Source organism: Eurosta solidaginis, chromosome 2 (genome assembly GCF_040869045.1).
Source record: "Eurosta solidaginis isolate ZX-2024a chromosome 2, ASM4086904v1, whole genome shotgun sequence".
Classification (NCBI taxonomy): domain Eukaryota; kingdom Metazoa; phylum Arthropoda; class Insecta; order Diptera; family Tephritidae; genus Eurosta; species Eurosta solidaginis.
In genome coordinates, this window is record NC_090320.1 from 211434362 (window position 1) to 211460087 (window position 25726).

The following is a 25726-nucleotide window of genomic DNA, read 5'->3' on the forward strand; positions in this document are numbered from 1 at the left end:
TGATAGGATAAATAATGTAATTCTATTACATTCATTATATCTAATGGAATTAAACCATTTCTAAAAGTATCAAAAACTTATGTGCATCTTACACTAAAATATAAAAAGATAAGCTAATAAAGCTACTGGGTTCATACCCCATTTATAAAGGCTATAAATCCTTTTCTTTTTAATTATTAATAATTCTGCAAAAATTATATTCTTTTCAATATTACTAATAAGAACAATAATCACAATTTCATCAAATTCTTGATTAAGAGCTTGAATAGGTTTAGAGATTAATTTATTATCTTTTATCCCCATAATAAGAGATAATAACAACAATAATCTAATATCTACAGAAGCTTCTCTAAAATATTTTTTAATTCAAACAATTGCATCAGCAATTCTATTATTTTGTATCATCATAATATATATAGATACTTTATTATTACAAAATGATTATTTATTTAGTAAATGAATTTTAATTTCTTCTTTATTATTAAAAAGAGGTACTGCTCCTTTCCATTTTTGATTTCCAACAGTCATAGAAGGATTATCATGAAATAATAATTTAATTTTAATAACATGACAAAAAATTGCCCCTATAATATTAATTTCTTATTTAATTAATATTAATTTTATAAATATTGTTATTATTATATCAATTATTATTGGTTCTTTAGGAGGATTAAATCAAACTTCATTACGAAAATTAATAGCTTTTTCATCTATTACTCATTTAGGATGAATATTAGCAGCAATACAAATTAATGAAATATTATGAATGACATATTTTTGATTTTATTCATTTTTATCCTTTAGTATAATTTTCTTGTTCAAAAATTTTGAAATTTATTATATTAATCAATTATTCAATTCATTTTTCAATTTGAAAATTTTAAAATTTATTTTATTATTAAATTTACTATCTTTAGGAGGATTACCACCATTTATTGGATTCTTACCAAAATGATTAGTAATTCAACATTTAATTATAAATAATCAATACTTATTGACAACAATTATAGTAACAATGTCATTAATTACATTATTTTTTTATTTACGATTGTGTTTTTCTACATTCACATTAAACTATTATGAGAATAATTGAATATTTTCAATAAAATCAAATAATTTTTTTATTAAATGAATATTAATAATTTCTTTTATTTCAACATTTAGTTTAATTACAATTTCTATTGTCCATCCACTATTCTACTAATATTTGAAGGTTTTAAGTTAAAAAAACTAATAGCCTTCAAAGCTATAAATATTAGTAGAAACTTTTAAGCCTTAGTAATCTAATTACTCCTTTAGATTTGCAATCTAATGTCATTATTGACTATAAAACTAACTTTAATTAAAAAGAAATATTCTTATAAATAGATTTACAATCTACCGCCTAAAATTCAGCCATTTAATTACACCCTTAAATAAACCATAAATAAATCGCACTTAGTCGCGACAATGGTTATTTTCAACAAATCATAAAGATATCGGAACATTATATTTTATTTTTGGGGCTTGAGCAGGAATAATTGGAACTTCATTAAGAATTATTATTCGAGCTGAATTAGGTCATCCAGGTAACTTAATTGGAAATGACCAAATTTATAATATAATTGTTACATCTCATGCTTTTGTAATAATTTTCTTTATAGTTATACCAATTATAATTGGAGGATTTGGAAATTGACTAGTACCCCTTATACTAGAAGCTCCTGACATAGCATTCCCTCGAATAAACAATATAAGTTTTTGATTATTGCCCCCATCCCTTACATTATTACTCATCAGCAGTATGGTAGAAACTGGAACTGGAAGAGGTTGAACAATTTACCCTCCTCTTTCATCTACTATTGCACATAGAGGGGCATCTGTTGACTTAGCTATTTTTTCTTTACATTTAGCCGGAATCTCTTCTATTTTAGGAGCAGTAAATTTTATTACTACTGTTATTAATATACGATCAACAGGTATTACATTTGATCGAATACCTTTATTTGTATGAGCAGTAATATTAACTGCTCTTTTACTTTTATTATCCTTACCAGTTCTAGCAGGAGCTATTACTATATTATTAACAGACCGAAATTTAAATACATCATTTTTTGACCCAGCAGGTGGTGGAGATCCTATTTTATATCAACATTTATTTTGATTTTTTGGTCATCCAGAAGTTTATATTTTAATTTTACCTGGATTTGGAAAAATTTCTCATATTATTAGACAAGAATCAAGAAAAAAAGGAACTTTTGGTTCTTTAGGAATAATTTATGCTATAATAGCAATTGGATTATTAGGATTTATTGTATGAGCTCATCATATATTTACAGTAGGAATAGACGTAGACACACGAGCTTATTTCACTTCAGCAACTATGATTATTGCTGTCCCTACAGGTATCAAAATTTTTAGTTGATTAGCAACATTACATGGAACTCAATTAACATATTCTCCAACAATACTTTGGTCTTTAGGATTTGTATTCTTATTTACCGTAGGAGGATTAACAGGAGTAGTACTAGCTAATTCATCAATTGACATTATTCTACATGACACTTATTACGTAGTTGCACATTTCCATTATGTTTTATCTATAGGAGCAGTTTTTGCTATTATAGCTGGACTCATCCATTGATACCCTTTATTTACAGGATTAACTTTAAATCCTATTTGATTAAAAACTCAATTTTTAATTATATTTTTAGGTGTAAATTTAACATTCTTCCCTCAACATTTTTTAGGTTTAGCAGGAATACCACGACGATATTCAGATTATCCAGATGCTTATACTACATGAAATATCACTTCCACGATTGGTTCATCTATTTCATTAATAAGAATCTTATTATTTTTATTTATTATTTGAGAAAGTATAATTTCTAACCGAATAGTTTTATATCCTATACAATATAGATCTTCAATTGAATGATCTCAAAATACTCCCCCATCAGAACATAGATACTCTGAATTACCTTTATTAACTAATTTCTAATATGGCAGATTAGTGCAATGGATTTAAGCTTCATATATAAAGATTTTACTTTTATTAGAAATTAAATGACAACATGAGCCACTTTTAGACTTCAAGATAGTGCATCACCTTTAATAGAACAATTGACTTTTTTTCATGATCATACATTAATAATTTTAATTATAATTACAATATTAGTCAGTTATTTAATATTTATATTATTCTTTAATAGATATACAAATCGAAATTTATTACATGGGCAAACTATTAAAATAATTTGAACGATTCTCCCAACAGTTATATTATTATTTATTGCTTTCCCATCACTTCGATTATTATATTTATTAGATGAAATTAATGAACCATCAATAACATTAAAAACTAATGGTCATCAATGATATTGAAAATATGAATATTCAGATTGTTTAAATATTGAATTTGATTCTTATATAATCCCAACAAACGAAATGATTAATAATAATAATAATAATAATTTTCGATTATTAGATGTAGATAATCGAGTAGTTTTACCAATAAATTCACAAATTCGAATTTTAGTTTCAGCAGCAGATGTTATTCATTCATGAACTATTCCTGCTCTTGGTGTAAAAATTGATAGAACACCAGGACGATTAAACCAAACTAATTTTATAATTAACCGACCTGGGTTATTTTTTGGACAATGTTCTGAAATTTGTGGAACTAATCATAGTTTTATGCCTATTGTAATTGAAAGAATTCCTATAAAAAATTTTATTAAAAAAAAAAAAAAATTAAATAATTTAAATTAAATCTTAATTTATAAATTATTTAAAATTTATATTAACATTTAACTCCTCACATTTATAAAATATTAAATATTATAAAAATAATTAATAATTTTTAAATTTTTAATAAAATAAATAATTAACAACTAACCCCTAATTAACTATTAATTAATATTCAATAAAATAAAATTATCAAAAACCAATTGGTCCAGCAGACTATCGGCTAACCTGCTTCGGTTCAGGTTGCCTTGGATGAACCTGGTCACTTGCGCGCCTGTTTGGCCTTTGCGGCAGCGAGTGCCTCCCTGAAGGTGCTGCATGCTCCAGACCCGGGAAGGTGGTCGACCTTCTCTGACTGGCATAAAAAGCACTTTGGAGTTCCCGTGCAGGCCGAGGCCTGGTGGCCACTCTGTCCGCACTTCCAGCAAGCACTGCTTCTATCAGGGCCTTCGCAGTCTGCTTTTTGGTGTCCGTAGCCTAGACACCTGAAGCATCGCTGCACGTCTACCCTCTGTCTAAGCCTGCATTGCAGCCAGCCGATACAGATCTTGCCCTTGGCTAGTAAAAGGACGCCAACAGCTTCGTCCACTTCAATGGCTGCCATCTTCTGTTCACGCTGGTTTGCCGAGAAAATAGACACACGGACCTGCCCCGTCATTTCCCCGCCAGCAGCTTTCCTAACAGCCTGGGCAACTTCTTCGGCGGTTGCCAGACAGTCCATGCCCAGCACCTCTATCCGCATTCGCCGTGTAAGCTGCTTGGTTTCGCCCGCTTCTCCAACAGCGCTTCCTATCGCTTGGATGAACGCTGATTTATCACCGCAACGTGCAGTTTCGATAAGTACACTCCCGGATTTGGTTTTTCGGACGGAGCGTATGACGGTTCCTGTATCTTCAGGCCGAAGCTCGCCCCGGATGGCTCCTACGACTTCGGCGTAGTTCTTTCCCTGGGCTGGTCTAACTACGAAAGTTGCGGCCCGTCTGTTTCTGGGCTTGCCTTTTCTTTTTGCCTTCTTGGCTTGCCCAGGTGGTGTCCTTTGTCCTTTCTCAGGGCGTGGTTTGGCTTTCCGGTTCCTTACGGTCGTCCAGGCCTTGCCCGAGATTGTCTTCGCAGAACCCTCATCGCACTTTTTCTTGGCCTCCGAGGCCCCCGGTTGCGAGCCAGAGTTCGTTCGTGCTCTTTTGTTCCCACGAGTCGCTTTCGGTTCTGTGTACTCTGCGCTTTTACCCTCTAATAAAGAGCGCATACGACTCAGTGTCTCTTCAAGTTGTGCCATGCCGTTCTTTATGTCCATCGACACATTTTTCTGTTTGGCCGCAGCAGCCTGCATGCTGCGCAGCACAACTCTTGCATATTCGAGGAGGTCAACTTGACTTGTCCTCCCCGGTGTTGCACCGCATACGGAGGTTTCCCGCCCGTCATTGCCGTCACCTTGCTGTCCAGGGGTAGATGGGGTGGCATCTACTTTCCTACTAGCTTTTGTCCCCCCCTTGCGTTCGTCGTGGGGTGTCCCTGGCCATTGCTGACCCGCCAACTTGTTTCTCTGCTGGTGCTATTGTCGCATTGCTAGCGGCTTTTAACACCGGCGATCGGAGCACCTTGCTGCTCCTTTGAAAAGCGGTTACACCGCTATCATTAGCCTCGTTACTTTTACGCGTGTCAATTGTTTGGTTCATTTCTTTTCGGTTGGGTCTCCGCTCCAAGCCGCTATCTCCGCCCGATGTGCAGTCGCCGTTTTAGATTCCCGTGGTTATCTTTGCATGTGCAGGGAGGCCACGCGAGGGTTGACACAGGTCCTTATGAGAGTCTGTGTTCAGAGCCAGAATCCGGCGTAAGTCAGGAGTCATCTCAACTGACCCTGCACCACCAACTTAATGGTGACGTGGCTTCGAACGTACTTGGAGACCTGCCAAAGTTTTAACGAGACGGAGACGAAGACGATATTAGCCCACCAGCCGTTTCGACGAGGTGTCACCCTCGGCTACTAAGATGGTAGAATACCGTCCACGCCAGCCCATAGCAATCTTTTCCTTAACATTTTCCAGTTGTCGCCGTCAGGATCTTACTGGGCTCAATCCTGAGGATGCTTATTGAAGTTTTAGGGCGGCACCCACTCGCCCTGCCACCAAGATTCATTGGGCATGTGTGGCCTTTTGCGCCACGCCCTCCTCTATGGTCGCTCTTGGTCGGGGACTGCTTATTGGTTATTCGCAGCTAACCTACTAGAGGCCGTTCACGATCCGCCACCTTGTGACCCCTGTGGAGCCCTGAGCTCAGCCTCCACCTCAAAAAAAAAAAAAATAAAAAATAAAAAAAATAAAAAAAAAAAAAAATTTAATAATTTAAATTAAATCTTAATTTATAAATTATTTAAAATTTATATTAACATTTAACTCCTCACATTTATAAAATATTAAATATTATAAAAATAATTAATAATTTTTAAATTTTTAATAAAATAAATAATTAACAACTAACCCCTAATTAACTATTAATTAATATTCAATAAAATAAAATTATCAAAAACAACCAATAAATATAAAATCTTTAATAAAATTAAATAATTTATAATTATTAAAAAAAATCAAAAATAATTAATAATTTAAAAAATTTAATAAAAATCAATTTTATAATAAAAAATTAAATAGAAATGATTAATAATTTAAATCCAATTATTTTTTTTAACAAAATAAAATAATTTAATTTCAATTTTTAATATTATTATTTAATATTAATAGATAATTATATTTAATAATTAAAATTATATTTTTATTAATAAATTATTTTTAAATAAATATTTAAATGTAGTAATTAACCTCCCTAAAAATTTTTTCATAAATTCATTTTGTAATAAAAATGTAAATATTATGAAAATAATAATTTTAAAATTTTTAATAAAACAAATAATTAATAACTAACCCCTAATTAATTATTAATTTATATTCAATAAAATAAAATAAAATTATCAAAAATAATCAATAAATATAGAATTTTTAATATTATAAAAATTTAATTATTAATAAATATTTAAATAAATAATTTTAAAAAATAATTAATAATTTAAAATTTTCAATAAATGATTAATAATTAACCCCTAATTAATTATTAAATAAAATTAAAAATAATCAATAATTATAAAATTTTTAATAAAAATCAATTTCATAATAAAATATTAAACAAAAATAATCAATAATTTTAAAATCTACAATTATTATATTTTAATAAAATAAAATAATTTAATTTAAATTTTTAATATTATTATTTAATATTAATAGATAATTATATTTAATAATTAAAATTATATTTTAAATAATTTAATTTAAATTTTTAATATTATTATTTAATATTAATAGATAATTATATTTAATAATTAAAATTATATTTTTATTAATAAATTATTTTTAAATAAATATTTAAATAGAGTAATTAATCTCCCTAAAAATTTTTTCATAAATTCATTTTGTAATAAAAATGTAAATATTATGAAAATAATAATTTTAAAATTTTTAATAAAACAGATAATTAATAACTAACCCCTAATTAATTATTAATTAATATTCAATAAAATAAAATAAAATTATCAAAAATAATCAATAAATAAAAATTGTAAAATTGTAAAAATTTAATTATTAATAAATATTTAAACAAATAATTTTTAAAAATAATTAATAATTTAAAATTTTCAATAAATGATTAATAATTAACCCCTAATTAATTATTAAATAAAATTAAATTTAATCAATAATTTAAAATTTTTAATAAAAATCAATTTCATAATAAAATATTAAATAAACATAATCAATAATTTTAAAATTTTTTATTTATTTTTTATAAAATAAAATAATTTAATTTTCAATTTTTAAAATAAAATACTTAATATTAATAAATAATAAAATATAGTATATAAAATTTACATTTATTAAACAATAAAATTTAAATAAAATATAAAATTATAAATAATAAATTTTAAAATTATCAACTCCCACAATTTTAAAGACAAATAATTTAAAAATTTTTAATTTTTAACAAAATTTCAATTTTTACAATATTAAAAATTTTAAATTATTAATCATTTCTATAATTTTTTTTTTTTTATTGCAAAAATTTCGAAATTTTTAAAAAAATTTTTAAAATTTTGTAATTGATTAATTTTCTTTATACAAAAATAGACACTTTCCATTCAATTATTTTATATACATGACATTTTATTTAAAAATTATGTTTCACTCATTATAATTTATATATATACTATAAAGATCAATAAATATCTATATATATATAAATATTTAATATATTAATAGATGCATACTAATTTTGTCCAAAAACCCCTAAAATTTAAAAATAGAGATTAGTATATTAAAATTTGATTATTAATATTATAATCTATTATTAGAAATTTTAATAAATCTAAATATTAAATATAAATAAACGATATACATCTATATATCTATATTAAAGTTGTGATTTTAACTCTCATACCTAACTATATTAGAATTTTTTATTACTTAAATAAAATTTAAATCAGTAATTTTTCAGACACTAATTTTAATTATTTAATATATTACATATTTAAAATTAATTTTTCATAAATTTTTCTAAATTATTAGTATAAAAAAAAAAAAAAAACACATTTATTTTATGATGAAATTTAATCTTTAATTTTAAAAAAGATAATTTTGCATTCTAAAAAGTACAATAGAAACCGTCTATTTTAAATTAATGAATTGCCTGAAAAAAGGGTTATCTTGATAGGATAAATAATGTAATTCTATTACATTCATTATATCTAATGGAATTAAACCATTTCTAAAAGTATCAAAAACTTATGTGCATCTTACACTAAAATATAAAAAGATAAGTTAATAAAGCTACTGGGTTCATACCCCATTTATAAAGGCTATAAATCCTTTTCTTTTTAATTATTAATAATTCTGCAAAAATTATATTCTTTTCAATATTACTAATAAGAACAATAATCACAATTTCATCAAATTCTTGATTAAGAGCTTGAATAGGTTTAGAGATTAATTTATTATCTTTTATCCCCCTAATAAGAGATAATAACAACAATAATCTAATATCTACAGAAGCTTCTCTAAAATATTTTTTAATTCAAACAATTGCATCAGCAATTCTATTATTTTGTATCATCATAATATATATAGATACTTTATTATTACAAAATGATTATTTATTTAGTAAATGAATTTTAATTTCTTCTTTATTATTAAAAAGAGGTACTGCTCCTTTCCATTTTTGATTTCCAACAGTCATAGAAGGATTATCATGAAATAATAATTTAATTTTAATAACATGACAAAAAATTGCCCCTATAATATTAATTTCTTATTTAATTAATATTAATTTTATAAATATTGTTATTATTATATCAATTATTATTGGTTCTTTAGGAGGATTAAATCAAACTTCATTACGAAAATTAATAGCTTTTTCATCTATTACTCATTTAGGATGAATATTAGCAGCAATACAAATTAATGAAATATTATGAATGACATATTTTTGATTTTATTCATTTTTATCCTTTAGTATAATTTTCTTGTTCAAAAATTTTGAAATTTATTATATTAATCAATTATTCAATTCATTTTTCAATTTGAAAATTTTAAAATTTATTTTATTATTAAATTTACTATCTTTAGGAGGATTACCACCATTTATTGGATTCTTACCAAAATGATTAGTAATTCAACATTTAATTATAAATAATCAATACTTGTTGACAACAATTATAGTAACAATGTCATTAATTACATTATTTTTTTATTTACGATTGTGTTTTTCTACATTCACATTAAACTATTATGAGAATAATTGAATATTTTCAATAAAATCAAATAATTTTTTTATTAAATGAATATTAATAATTTCTTTTATTTCAACATTTAGTTTAATTACAATTTCTATTGTCCATCCACTATTCTACTAATATTTGAAGGTTTTAAGTTAAAAAAACTAATAGCCTTCAAAGCTATAAATATTAGTAGAACCTTTTAAGCCTTAGTAATCTAATTACTCCTTTAGATTTGCAATCTAATGTCATTATTGACTATAAAACTAACTTTAATTAAAAAGAAATATTCTTATAAATAGATTTACAATCTACCGCCTAAAATTCAGCCATTTAATTACACCCTTAAATATACCATAAATAAATCGCACTTAGTCGCGACAATGGTTATTTTCAACAAATCATAAAGATATCGGAACATTATATTTTATTTTTGGGGCTTGAGCAGGAATAATTGGAACTTCATTAAGAATTATTATTCGAGCTGAATTAGGTCATCCAGGTAACTTAATTGGAAATGACCAAATTTATAATATAATTGTTACATCTCATGCTTTTGTAATAATTTTCTTTATAGTTATACCAATTATAATTGGAGGATTTGGAAATTGACTAGTACCCCTTATACTAGAAGCTCCTGACATAGCATTCCCTCGAATAAACAATATAAGTTTTTGATTATTGCCCCCATCCCTTACATTATTATTCATCAGCAGTATGGTAGAAACTGGAACTGGAACAGGTTGAACAATTTACCCTCCTCTTTCATCTACTATTGCACATAGAGGGGCATCTGTTGACTTAGCTATTTTTTCTTTACATTTAGCCGGAATCTCTTCTATTTTAGGAGCAGTAAATTTTATTACTACTGTTATTAGTATACGATCAACAGGTATTACATTTGATCGAATACCTTTATTTGTATGAGCAGTAATATTAACTGCTCTTTTACTTTTATTATCCTTACCAGTTCTAGCAGGAGCTATTACTATATTATTAACAGACCGAAATTTAAATACATCATTTTTTGACCCAGCAGGTGGTGGAGATCCTATTTTATATCAACATTTATTTTGATTTTTTGGTCATCCAGAAATTTATATTTTAATTTTACCTGGATTTGGAATAATTTCTCATATTATTAGACAAGAATCAAGAAAAAAAGGAACTTTTGGTTCTTTAGGAATAATTTATGCTATAATAGCAATTGGATTATTAGGATTTATTGTATGAGCTCATCATATATTTACAGTAGGAATAGACGTAGACACACGAGCTTATTTCACTTCAGCAACTATGATTATTGCTGTCCCTACAGGTATCAAAATTTTTAGTTGATTAGCAACATTACATGGAACTCAATTAACATATTCTCCAACAATACTTTGGTCTTTAGGATTTGTATTCTTATTTACCGTAGGAGGATTAACAGGAGTAGTACTAGCTAATTCATCAATTGAAATTATTCTACATGACACTTATTACGTAGTTGCACATTTCCATTATGTTTTATCTATAGGAGCAGTTTTTGCTATTATAGCTGGACTCATCCATTGATACCCTTTATTTACAGGATTAACTTTAAATCCTATTTGATTAAAAACTCAATTTTTAATTATATTTTTAGGTGTAAATTTAACATTCTTCCCTCAACATTTTTTAGGTTTAGCAGGAATACCACGACGATATTCAGATTATCCAGATGCTTATACTACATGAAATATCACTTCCACGATTGGTTCATCTATTTCATTAATAAGAATCTTATTATTTTTATTTATTATTTGAGAAAGTATAATTTCTAACCGAATAGTTTTATATCCTATACAATTTAGATCTTCAATTGAATGATCTCAAAATACTCCCCCATCAGAACATAGATACTCTGAATTACCTTTATTAACTAATTTCTAATATGGCAGATTAGTGCAATGGATTTAAGCTTCATATATAAAGATTTTACTTTTATTAGAAATTAAATGACAACATGAGCCACTTTTAGACTTCAAGATAGTGCATCACCTTTAATAGAACAATTGACTTTTTTTCATGATCATACATTAATAATTTTAATTATAATTACAATATTAGTCAGTTATTTAATATTTATATTATTCTTTAATAGATATACAAATCGAAATTTATTACATGGGCAAACTATTGAAATAATTTGAACGATTCTCCCAACAATTATATTATTATTTATTGCTTTCCCATCACTTCGATTATTATATTTATTAGATGAAATTAATGAACCATCAATAACATTAAAAACTATTGGTAATCAATGATATTGAAAATATGAATATTCAGATTGTTTAAATATTGAATTTGATTCTTATATAATCCCAACAAACGAAATGATTAATAATAATAATAATAATAATTTTCGATTATTAGATGTAGATAATCGAGTAGTTTTACCAATAAATTCACAAATTCGAATTTTAGTTTCAGCAGCAGATGTTATTCATTCATGAACTATTCCTGCTCTTGGTGTAAAAATTGATAGAACACCAGGACGATTAAACCAAACTAATTTTATAATTAACCGACCTGGGTTATTTTTTGGACAATGTTCTGAAATTTGTGGAACTAATCATAGTTTTATGCCTATTGTAATTGAAAGAATTATTAAAAAAAAAAAAAAAAAAAAATTAAATAATTTAAATTAAATCTTAATTTATAAATTATTTAAAATTTATATTAACATTTAACTCCTCACATTTATAAAATATTAAATATTATAAAAATAATTAATAATTTTTAAATTTTTAATAAAATAAATAATTAACAACTAACCCCTAATTAACTATTAATTAATATTCAATAAAATAAAATTATCAAAAACAACCAATAAATATAAAATCTTTAATAAAATTAAATAATTTATAATTATTAAATAAAATCAAAAATAATTAATAATTTAAAAAATTTAATAAAAATCAATTTTATAATAAAAAATTAAATAGAAATGACTAATAATTTAAATCCAATTATTTTTTTTAACAAAATAAAATAATTTAATTTCAATTTTTAATATTATTATTTAATATTAATAGATAATTATATTTAATAATTAAAATTATATTTTTATTAATAAATTATTTTTAAATAAATATTTAAATGTAGTAATTAACCTCCCTAAAAATTTTTTCATAAATTCATTTTGTAATAAAAATGTAAATATTATGAAAATAATAATTTTAAAATTTTTAATAAAACAAATAATTAATAACTAACCCCTAATTAATTATTAATTTATATTCAATAAAATAAAATAAAATTATCAAAAATAATCAATAAATATAGAATTTTTAATATTATAAAAATTTAATTATTAATAAATATTTAAATAAATAATTTTAAAAAATAATTAATAATTTAAAATTTTCAATAAATGATTAATAATTAACCCCTAATTAATTATTAAATAAAATTAAAAATAATCAATAATTATAAAATTTTTAATAAAAATCAATTTCATAATAAAATATTAAACAAAAATAATCAATAATTTTAAAATCTACAATTATTATATTTTAATAAAATAAAATAATTTAATTTAAATTTTTAATATTATTATTTAATATTAATAGATAATTATATTTAATAATTAAAATTATATTTTAAATAATTTAATTTAAATTTTTAATATTATTATTTAATATTAATAGATAATTATATTTAATAATTAAAATTATATTTTTATTAATAAATTATTTTTAAATAAATATTTAAATATAGTAATTAACCTCCCTAAAAATCTTTTCATAAATTCATTTTGTAATAAAAATGTAAATATTATGAAAATAATAATTTTAAAATTTTTAATAAAACAGATAATTAATAACTAACCCCTAATTAATTATTAATTAATATTCAATAAAATAAAATAAAATTATCAAAAATAATCAATAAATAAAAAATTTTAAAATTGTAAAAATTTAATTATTAATAAATATTTAAACAAATAATTTTTAAAAATAATTAATAATTTAAAATTTTCAATAAATGATTAATAATTAACCCCTAATTAATTATAAAATAAAATTAAAAATAATCAATAATTTAAAATTTTTAATAAAAGTCAATTTCATAATAAAATATTAAATAAACATAATCAATAATTTTAAAATTTTTTATTTATTTTTTATAAAATAAAATAATTTAATTTTCAATTTTTAAAATAAAATACTTAATATTAATAAATAATAAAATATAGTATATAAAATTTACATTTATTAAACAATAAAATTTAAATAAAATATAAAATTATAAATAATAAATTTTAAAATTATCAAATCCCACAATTTTAAAGACAAATAATTTAAAAATTTTTAATTTTTAACAAAATTTCAATTTTTACAATATTAAAAATTTTAAATTATTAATCATTTCTATAATTTTTTTTTTTTATTGCAAAAATTTCGAAATTTTTAAAAAAATTTTTAAAATTTTGTTATTGATTAATTTTCTTTATACCAAAATAGACACTTTCCATTCAATTATTTTATATACATGACATTTTATTTAAAAATTATGTTTCACTCATTATAATTTATATATATACTATAAAGATCAATAAATATCTATATATATATAAATATTTAATATATTAATAGATGCATACTAATTTTGTCCAAAAACCCCTAAAATTTAAAAATAGAGATTAGTATATTAAAATTTGATTATTAATATTATAATCTATTATTATAAATTTTAATAAATCTAAATATTAAATATAAATAAACGATATACATCTATATATCTATATTAAAGTTGTGATTTTAACTCTCATACCTAGGATAGGTAATTAATATATTACATATTTAAAATTAATTTTTCATAAATTTTTCTAAATTATTAGTATAAAAAAAAAAAAAAAAACACATTTATTTTATGATGAAATTTAATCTTTAATTTTAAAAAAGATAATTTTGCATTCTAAAAAGTACAATAGAAACCGTCTATTTTAAATTAATGAATTGCCTGAAAAAAGGGTTATCTTGATAGGATAAATAATGTAATTCTATTACATTCATTATATCTAATGGAATTAAACCATTTCTAAAAGTATCAAAAACTTATGTGCATCTTACACTAAAATATAAAAAGATAAGTTAATAAAGCTACTGGGTTCATACCCCATTTATAAAGGCTATAAATCCTTTTCTTTTTAATTATTAATAATTCTGCAAAAATTATATTCTTTTCAATATTACTAATAAGAACAATAATCACAATTTCATCAAATTCTTGATTAAGAGCTTGAATAGGTTTAGAGATTAATTTATTATCTTTTATCCCCCTAATAAGAGATAATAACAACAATAATCTAATATCTACAGAAGCTTCTCTAAAATATTTTTTAATTCAAACAATTGCATCAGCAATTCTATTATTTTGTATCATCATAATATATATAGATACTTTATTATTACAAAATGATTATTTATTTAGTAAATGAATTTTAATTTCTTCTTTATTATTAAAAAGAGGTACTGCTCCTTTCCATTTTTGATTTCCAACAGTCATAGAAGGATTATCATGAAATAATAATTTAATTTTAATAACATGACAAAAAATTGCCCCTATAATATTAATTTCTTATTTAATTAATATTAATTTTATAAATATTGTTATTATTATATCAATTATTATTGGTTCTTTAGGAGGATTAAATCAAACTTCATTACGAAAATTAATAGCTTTTTCATCTATTACTCATTTAGGATGAATATTAGCAGCAATACAAATTAATGAAATATTATGAATGACATATTTTTGATTTTATTCATTTTTATCCTTTAGTATAATTTTCTTGTTCAAAAATTTTGAAATTTATTATATTAATCAATTATTCAATTCATTTTTCAATTTGAAAATTTTAAAATTTATTTTATTATTAAATTTACTATCTTTAGGAGGATTACCACCATTTATTGGATTCTTACCAAAATGATTAGTAATTCAACATTTAATTATAAATAATCAATACTTGTTGACAACAATTATAGTAACAATGTCATTAATTACATTATTTTTTTATTTACGATTGTGTTTTTCTACATTCACATTAAACTATTATGAGAATAATTGAATATTTTCAATAAAATCAAATAATTTTTTTATTAAATGAATATTAATAATTTCTTTTATTTCAACATTTAGTTTAATTACAATTTCTATTGTCCATCCACTATTCTACTAATATTTGAAGGTTTTAAGTTAAAAAAACTAATAGCCTTCAAAGCTATAAATATTAGTAGAACCTTTTAAGCCTTAGTAATCTAATTACTCCTTTAGATTTGCAATCTAATGTCATTATTGACTATAAAACTAACTTTAATTAAAAAGAAATATTCTTATAAATAGATTTACAATCTACCGCCTAAAATTCAGCCATTTAATTACACCCTTAAATATACCATAAATAAATCGCACTTAGTCGCGACAATGGTTATTTTCAACAAATCATAAAGATATCGGAACATTATATTTTATTTTTGGGGCTTGAGCAGGAATAATTGGAACTTCATTAAGAATTATTATTCGAGCTGAATTAGGTCATCCAGGTAACTTAATTGGAAATGACCAAATTTATAATATAATTGTTACATCTCATGCTTTTGTAATAATTTTCTTTATAGTTATACCAATTATAATTGGAGGATTTGGAAATTGACTAGTACCCCTTATACTAGAAGCTCCTGACATAGCATTCCCTCGAATAAACAATATAAGTTTTTGATTATTGCCCCCATCCCTTACATTATTATTCATCAGCAGTATGGTAGAAACTGGAACTGGAACAGGTTGAACAATTTACCCTCCTCTTTCATCTACTATTGCACATAGAGGGGCATCTGTTGACTTAGCTATTTTTTCTTTACATTTAGCCGGAATCTCTTCTATTTTAGGAGCAGTAAATTTTATTACTACTGTTATTAATATACGATCAACAGGTATTACATTTGATCGAATACCTTTATTTGTATGAGCAGTAATATTAACTGCTCTTTTACTTTTATTATCCTTACCAGTTCTAGCAGGAGCTATTACTATATTATTAACAGACCGAAATTTAAATACATCATTTTTTGACCCAGCAGGTGGTGGAGATCCTATTTTATATCAACATTTATTTTGATTTTTTGGTCATCCAGAAATTTATATTTTAATTTTACCTGGATTTGGAATAATTTCTCATATTATTAGACAAGAATCAAGAAAAAAAGGAACTTTTGGTTCTTTAGGAATAATTTATGCTATAATAGCAATTGGATTATTAGGATTTATTGTATGAGCTCATCATATATTTACAGTAGGAATAGACGTAGACACACGAGCTTATTTCACTTCAGCAACTATGATTATTGCTGTCCCTACAGGTATCAAAATTTTTAGTTGATTAGCAACATTACATGGAACTCAATTAACATATTCTCCAACAATACTTTGGTCTTTAGGATTTGTATTCTTATTTACCGTAGGAGGATTAACAGGAGTAGTACTAGCTAATTCATCAATTGACATTATTCTACATGACACTTATTACGTAGTTGCACATTTCCATTATGTTTTATCTATAGGAGCAGTTTTTGCTATTATAGCTGGACTCATCCATTGATACCCTTTATTTACAGGATTAACTTTAAATCCTATTTGATTAAAAACTCAATTTTTAATTATATTTTTAGGTGTAAATTTAACATTCTTCCCTCAACATTTTTTAGGTTTAGCAGGAATACCACGACGATATTCAGATTATCCAGATGCTTATACTACATGAAATATCACTTCCACGATTGGTTCATCTATTTCATTAATAAGAATCTTATTATTTTTATTTATTATTTGAGAAAGTATAATTTCTAACCGAATAGTTTTATATCCTATACAATTTAGATCTTCAATTGAATGATCTCAAAATACTCCCCCATCAGAACATAGATACTCTGAATTACCTTTATTAACTAATTTCTAATATGGCAGATTAGTGCAATGGATTTAAGCTTCATATATAAAGATTTTACTTTTATTAGAAATTAAATGACAACATGAGCCACTTTAAGACTTCAAGATAGTGCATCACCTTTAATAGAACAATTGACTTTTTTTCATGATCATACATTAATAATTTTAATTATAATTACAATATTAGTCAGTTATTTAATATTTATATTATTCTTTAATAGATATACAAATCGAAATTTATTACATGGGCAAACTATTGAAATAATTTGAACGATTCTCCCAACAATTATATTATTATTTATTGCTTTCCCATCACTTCGATTATTATATTTATTAGATGAAATTAATGAACCATCAATAACATTAAAAACTATTGGTAATCAATGATATTGAAAATATGAATATTCAGATTGTTTAAATATTGAATTTGATTCTTATATAATCCCAACAAACGAAATGATTAATAATAATAATAATAATAATTTTCGATTATTAGATGTAGATAATCGAGTAGTTTTACCAATAAATTCACAAATTCGAATTTTAGTTTCAGCAGCAGATGTTATTCATTCATGAACTATTCCTGCTCTTGGTGTAAAAATTGATAGAACACCAGGACGATTAAACCAAACTAATTTTATAATTAACCGACCTGGGTTATTTTTTGGACAATGTTCTGAAATTTGTGGAACTAATCATAGTTTTATGCCTATTGTAATTGAAAGAATTATTAAAAAAAAAAAAAAAAATTAAATAATTTAAATTAAATCTTAATTTATAAATTATTAAAAATTTATATTAACATTTAACTCCTCACATTTATAAAATATTAAATATTATAAAAATAATTAATAATTTTTAAATTTTTAATAAAATAAATAATTAACAACTAACCCCTAATTAACTATTAATTAATATTCAATAAAATAAAATTATCAAAAACAACCAATAAATATAAAATCTTTAATAAAATTAAATGATTTATAATTATTAAATAAAATCAAAAATAATTAATAATTTAAAAAATTTAATAAAAATCAATTTTATAATAAAAAATTAAATAGAAATGATTAATAATTTAAATCCAATTATTTTTTTTAACAAAATAAAATAATTTAATTTCAATTTTTAATATTATTATTTAATATTAATAGATAATTATATTTAATAATTAAAATTATATTTTTATTAATAAATTATTTTTAAATAAATATTTAAATGTAGTAATTAACCTCCCTAAAAATTTTTTCATAAATTCATTTTGTAATAAAAATGTAAATATTATGAAAATAATAATTTTAAAATTTTTAATAAAACAAATAATTAATAACTAACCCCTAATTAATTATTAATTTATATTCAATAAAATAAAATAAAATTATCAAAAATAATCAATAAATATAGAATTTTTAATATTATAAAAATTTAATTATTAATAAATATTTAAATAAATAATTTTAAAAAATAATTAATAATTTAAAATTTTCAATAAATGATTAATAATTAACCCCTAATTAATTATTAAATAAAATTAAAAATAATCAATAATTATAAAATTTTTAATAAAAATCAATTTCATAATAAAATATTAAACAAAAATAATCAATAATTTTAAAATCTACAATTATTATATTTTAATAAAATAAAATAATTTAATTTAAATTTTTAATATTATTATTTAATATTAATAGATAATTATATTTAATAATTAAAATTATATTTTAAATAATTTAATTTAAATTTTTAATATTATTATTTAATATTAATAGATAATTATATTTAATAATTAAAATTATATTTTTATTAATAAATTATTTTTAAATAAATATTTAAATATAGTAATTAACCTCCCTAAAAATTTTTTCATAAATTCATTTTGTAATAAAAATGTAAATATTATGAAAATAATAATTTTAAAATTTTTAATAAAACAGATAATTAATAACTAACCCCTAATTAATTATTAATTAATATTCAATAAAATAAAATAAAATTATCAAAAATAATCAATAAATAAAAAATTTTAAAATTGTAAAAATTTAATTATTAATAAATATTTAAACAAATAATTTTTAAAAATAATTAATAATTTAAAATTTTCAATAAATGATTAATAATTAACCCCTAATTAATTATAAAATAAAATTAAAAATAATCAATAATTTAAAATTTTTAATAAAAGTCAATTTCATAATAAAATATTAAATAAAAATAATCAATAATTTTAAAATTTTTTATTTATTTTTTATAAAATAAAATAATTTAATTTTCAATTTTTAAAATAAAATACTTAATATTAATAAATAATAAAATATAGTATATAAAATTTACATTTATTAAACAATAAAATTTAAATAAAATATAAAATTATAAATAATAAATTTTAAAATTATCAAATCCCACAATTTTAAAGACAAATAATTTAAAAATTTTTAATTTTTAACAAAATTTCAATTTTTACAATATTAAAAATTTTAGATTATTAATCATTTCTATAATTTTTTTTTTTTTTTATTGCAAAAATTTCGAAATTTTTAAAAAAATTTTTAAAATTTTGTTATTGATTAATTTTCTTTATACCAAAATAGACACTTTCCATTCAATTATTTTATATACATGACATTTTATTTAAAAATTATGTTTCACTCATTATAATTTATATATATACTATAAAGATCAATAAATATCTATATATATATAAATATTTAATATATTAATAGATGCATACTAATTTTGTCCAAAAACCCCTAAAATTTAAAAATAGAGATTAGTATATTAAAATTTGATTATTAATATTATAATCTATTATTAGAAATTTTAATAAATCTAAATATTAAATATAAATAAACGATATACATCTATATATCTATATTAAAGTTGTGATTTTAACTCTCATACCTAATTATATTAGAATTTTTTATTACTTAAATAAAATTTAAATCAGTAATTTTTCAGACACTAATTTTAATTATTTAATATACTACATATTTAAAATTAATTTTTCATAAATTTTTCTAAATTATTAGTATAAAAAAAAAAAAAAAAAACACATTTATTTTATGATGAAATTTAATCTTTAATTTTAAAAAAGATAATTTTGCATTCTAAAAAGTACAATAGAAACCGTCTATTTTAAATTAATGAATTGCCTGAAAAAAGGGTTATCTTGATAGGATAAATAATGTAATTCTATTACATTCATTATATCTAATGGAATTAAACCATTTCTAAAAGTATCAAAAACTTATGTGCATCTTACACTAAAATATAAAAAGATAAGCTAATAAAGCTACTGGGTTCATACCCCATTTATAAAGGCTATAAATCCTTTTCTTTTTAATTAGTAATAATTCTGCAAAAATTATATTCTTTTCAATATTACTAATAAGAACAATAATCACAATTTCATCAAATTCTTGATTAAGAGCTTGAATAGGTTTAGAGATTAATTTATTATCTTTTATCCCCCTAATAAGAGATAATAACAACAATAATCTAATATCTACAGAAGCTTCTCTAAAATATTTTTTAATTCAAACAATTGCATCAGCAATTCTATTATTTTGTATCATCATAATATATATAGATACTTTATTATTACAAAATGATTATTTATTTAGTAAATGAATTTTAATTTCTTCTTTATTATTAAAAAGAGGTACTGCTCCTTTCCATTTTTGATTTCCAACAGTCATAGAAGGATTATCATGAAATAATAATTTAATTTTAATAACATGACAAAAAATTGCCCCTATAATATTAATTTCTTATTTAATTAATATTAATTTTATAAATATTGTTATTATTATATCAATTATTATTGGTTCTTTAGGAGGATTAAATCAATCTTCATTACGAAAATTAATAGCTTTTTCATCTATTACTCATTTAGGATGAATATTAGCAGCAATACAAATTAATGAAATATTATGAATGACATATTTTTGATTTTATTCATTTTTATCCTTTAGTATAATTTTCTTGTTCAAAAATTTTGAAATTTATTATATTAATCAATTATTCAATTCATTTTTCAATTTGAAAATTTTAAAATTTATTTTATTATTAAATTTACTATCTTTAGGAGGATTACCACCATTTATTGGATTCTTACCAAAATGATTAGTAATTCAACATTTAATTATAAATAATCAATACTTATTGACAACAATTATAGTAACAATGTCATTAATTACATTATTTTTTTATTTACGATTGTGTTTTTCTACATTCACATTAAACTATTATGAGAATAATTGAATATTTTCAATAAAATCAAATAATTTTTTTATTAAATGAATATTAATAATTTCTTTTCTTTCAACATTTAGTTTAATTACAATTTCTATTGTCCATCCACTATTCTACTAATATTTGAAGGTTTTAAGTTAAAAAAACTAATAGCCTTCAAAGCTATAAATATTAGTAGAACCTTTTAAGCCTTAGTAATCTAATTACTCCTTTAGATTTGCAATCTAATGTCATTATTGACTATAAAACTAACTTTAATTAAAAAGAAATATTCTTATAAATAGATTTACAATCTACCGCCTAAAATTCAGCCATTTAATTACACCCTTAAATATACCATAAATAAATCGCACTTAGTCGCGACAATGGTTATTTTCAACAAATCATAAAGATATCGGAACATTATATTTTATTTTTGGAGCTTGAGCAGGAATAATTGGAACTTCATTAAGAATTATTATTCGAGCTGAATTAGGTCATCCAGGTAACTTAATTGGAAATGACCAAATTTATAATATAATTGTTACATCTCATGCTTTTGTAATAATTTTCTTTATAGTTATACCAATTATAATTGGAGGATTTGGAAATTGACTAGTACCCCTTATACTAGAAGCTCCTGACATAGCATTCCCTCGAATAAACAATATAAGTTTTTGATTATTGCCCCCATCCCTTACATTATTACTCATCAGCAGTATGGTAGAAACTGGAACTGGAACAGGTTGAACAATTTATCTACTTTTGCACATAGAGGGGCATCTGTTGACTTAGCTATTTTTTCTTTACATTTAGCCGGAATCTCTTCTATTTTAGGAGCAGTAAATTTTATTACTACTGTTATTAATATACGATCAACAGGTATTACATTTGATCGAATACCTTTATTTATTAACTGCTCTTTTACTTTTATTATCCTTACCAGTTCTAGCAGGAGCTATTACTATATTATTAACAGACCGAAATTTAAATACATCATTTTTTGACCCAGTAGGTGGTGGAGATCCTATTTTATATCAACATTTATTTTGATTTTTTGGTCATCCAGAAGTTTATATTTTAATTTTACCTGGATTTGGAATAATTTCTCATATTATTAGACAAGAATCAAGAAAAAAAGGAACTTTTGGTTCTTTAGGAATAATTTATGCTATAATAGCAATTGGATTATTAGGATTTATTGTATGAGCTCATCATATATTTACAGTAGGAATAGACGTAGACACACGAGCTTATTTCACTTCAGCAACTATGATTATTGCTGTCCCTACAGGTATCAAAATTTTTAGTTGATTAGCAACATTACATGGAACTCAATTAACATATTCTCCAACAATACTTTGATCTTTAGGATTTGTATTCTTATTTACCGTAGGAGGATTAACAGGAGTAGTACTAGCTAATTCATCAATTGACATTATTCTACATGACACTTATTACGTAGTTGCACATTTCCATTATGTTTTATCTATAGGAGCAGTTTTTGCTATTATAGCTGGACTCATCCATTGATGCCCTTTATTTACAGGATTAACTTTAAATCCTATTTGATTAAAAACTCAATTTTTAATTATATTTTTAGGTGTAAATTTAACATTCTTCCCTCAACATTTTTTAGGTTTAGCAGGAATACCACGACGATATTCAGATTATCCAGATGCTTATACTACATGAAATATCACTTCCACGATTGGTTCATCTATTTCATTAATAAGAATCTTATTATTTTTATTTATTATTTGAGAAAGTATAATTTCTAACCGAATAGTTTTATATCCTATACAATTTAGATCTTCAATTGAATGAACTCAAAATACTCCCCCATCAGAACATAGATACTCTGAATTACCTTTATTAACTAATTTCTAATATGGCAGATTAGTGCAATGGATTTAAGCTTCATATATAAAGATTTTACTTTTATTAGAAATTAAATGACAACATGAGCCACTTTTAGACTTCAAGATAGTGCATCACCTTTAATAGAACAATTGACTTTTTTTCATGATCATACATTAATAATTTTAATTATAATTACAATATTAGTCAGTTATTTAATATTTATATTATTCTTTAATAGATATACAAATCGAAATTTATTACATGGGCAAACTATTGAAATAATTTGAACGATTCTTCCAACAATTATATTATTATTTATTGCTTTCCCATCACTTCGATTATTATATTTATTAGATGAAATTAATGAACCATCAATAACATTAAAAACTATTGGTCATCAATGATATTGAAAATATGAATATTCAGATTGTTTAAATATTGAATTTGATTCTTATATAATCCCAACAAACGAAATGATTAATAATAATAATAATAATAATTTTCGATTATTAGATGTAGATAATCGAGTAGTTTTACCAATAAATTCACAAATTCAAATTTTAGTTTCAGCAGCAGATGTTATTCATTCATGAACTATTCCTGCTCTTGGTGTAAAAATTGATAGAACACCAGGACGATTAAACCAAACTAATTTTATAATTAACCGACCTGGGTTATTTTTTGGACAATGTTCTGAAATTTGTGGAACTAATCATAGTTTTATGCCTATTGTAATTGAAAGAATTCATATAAAAAATTTTATTAAATGAATTAATAGTAATAATTCATCATTAGATGACTGAAAGCAAGTATTGGTCTCTTAAACTATTTAATAGTAAATTAGCAATTACTTCTAATGAATTTTATAATAAAATTATTTCATAACAAAAAAAAATTAGTTAGATTTATAACATTAGTATGTCAAACTAAAATTATTAATTATTTTAGTTAATATTTTTTAATTCCACAAATAGCCCCTATTAGATGATTAATATTATTTTTTATATTTTCAATAACATTTATTATATTTAGAATTATTAATTATTATTCATTAATTAATCAAACATCTAAATCTAATTATTTTAAAAATAAAATAATTAATTCATTCAACTGAAAATGATAACTAATTTATTTTCTGTATTTGATCCTTCATCAAGAATTTTTAACTTATAATTAAATTGAATAAGTTCATTTATTGGATTATTAATTATTCCATCAACTTATTGATTAATTTCTTCTCGATGGAATATTATATGAAATTTAATCTTAATATCTTTACATAAAGAATTCAAAACTTTATTAGGACCAAAAAGTTACTCAGGATCTACTTTTATCATTATTTCATTATTTTCAATAATTTTATTAAATAATTTTATAGGATTATTCCCATATATTTTTACAAGAACTAGACACCTAATTTTTACATTAACAATAGCATTACCTTTATGAATCTGTTTTATAATCTATGGCTGAATCAATAATACTCAACATATGTTCGCTCATCTAGTCCCTCAAGGAACACCTAAAATTCTAATACCATTTATAGTTTGCATTGAAACTATTAGTAATATTATTCGACCAGGAACTTTAGCAGTACGATTAACTGCTAATATAATTGCTGGTCATTTACTATTAACTTTATTAGGTAATACAGGATCTTCTATTAATAACATAATCATAGTATTACTATTGATTAGTCAAATTGCATTATTAATTCTTGAATCAGCAGTTGCAATTATTCAATCTTATGTATTTGCAGTATTAAGAACTTTATATTCTAGAGAAATCAATTAATTTATTTTATAAAATGAAAACACATGCAAATCATCCTTTTCACTTAGTAGATTTTAGCCCTTGACCTTTAACAAGAGCTATTGGAGCAATAATTTCAATATCAGGATTAGTAAAATGATTCCATCAATATGATATTTCACTATTTTTATTAGGTAATATTATTACAATTTTAACTATTTATCAATGATGACGAGACATTTCACGAGAAGGAACATTCCAAGGGCTACATACATTACCTGTAACATTAGGATTACGATGAGGAATAATTTTATTTATTTTATAAGAAATTTTATTTTTTTTATCATTTTTTTGAGCTTTTTT

General features: G+C 22.5%; 4 pseudogenes; all 4 read left to right on the top strand.

Moving 5' to 3' along the window:
- Positions 1-211: 211 nt before the first annotated feature.
- Positions 212-1212, top strand: LOC137241804 (NADH-ubiquinone oxidoreductase chain 2-like; annotated as a pseudogene).
- Positions 1213-8647: 7435 nt separating this feature from the next.
- On the top strand, positions 8648-9684 carry LOC137241805 (NADH-ubiquinone oxidoreductase chain 2-like; annotated as a pseudogene).
- Positions 9685-14723: 5039 nt separating this feature from the next.
- Positions 14724-15760, top strand: LOC137241807 (NADH-ubiquinone oxidoreductase chain 2-like; annotated as a pseudogene).
- A 2976-nt stretch (positions 15761-18736) lies between these two features.
- Positions 18737-21778, top strand: LOC137241808 (NADH-ubiquinone oxidoreductase chain 2-like; annotated as a pseudogene).
- Positions 21779-25726: the final 3948 nt, after the last annotated feature.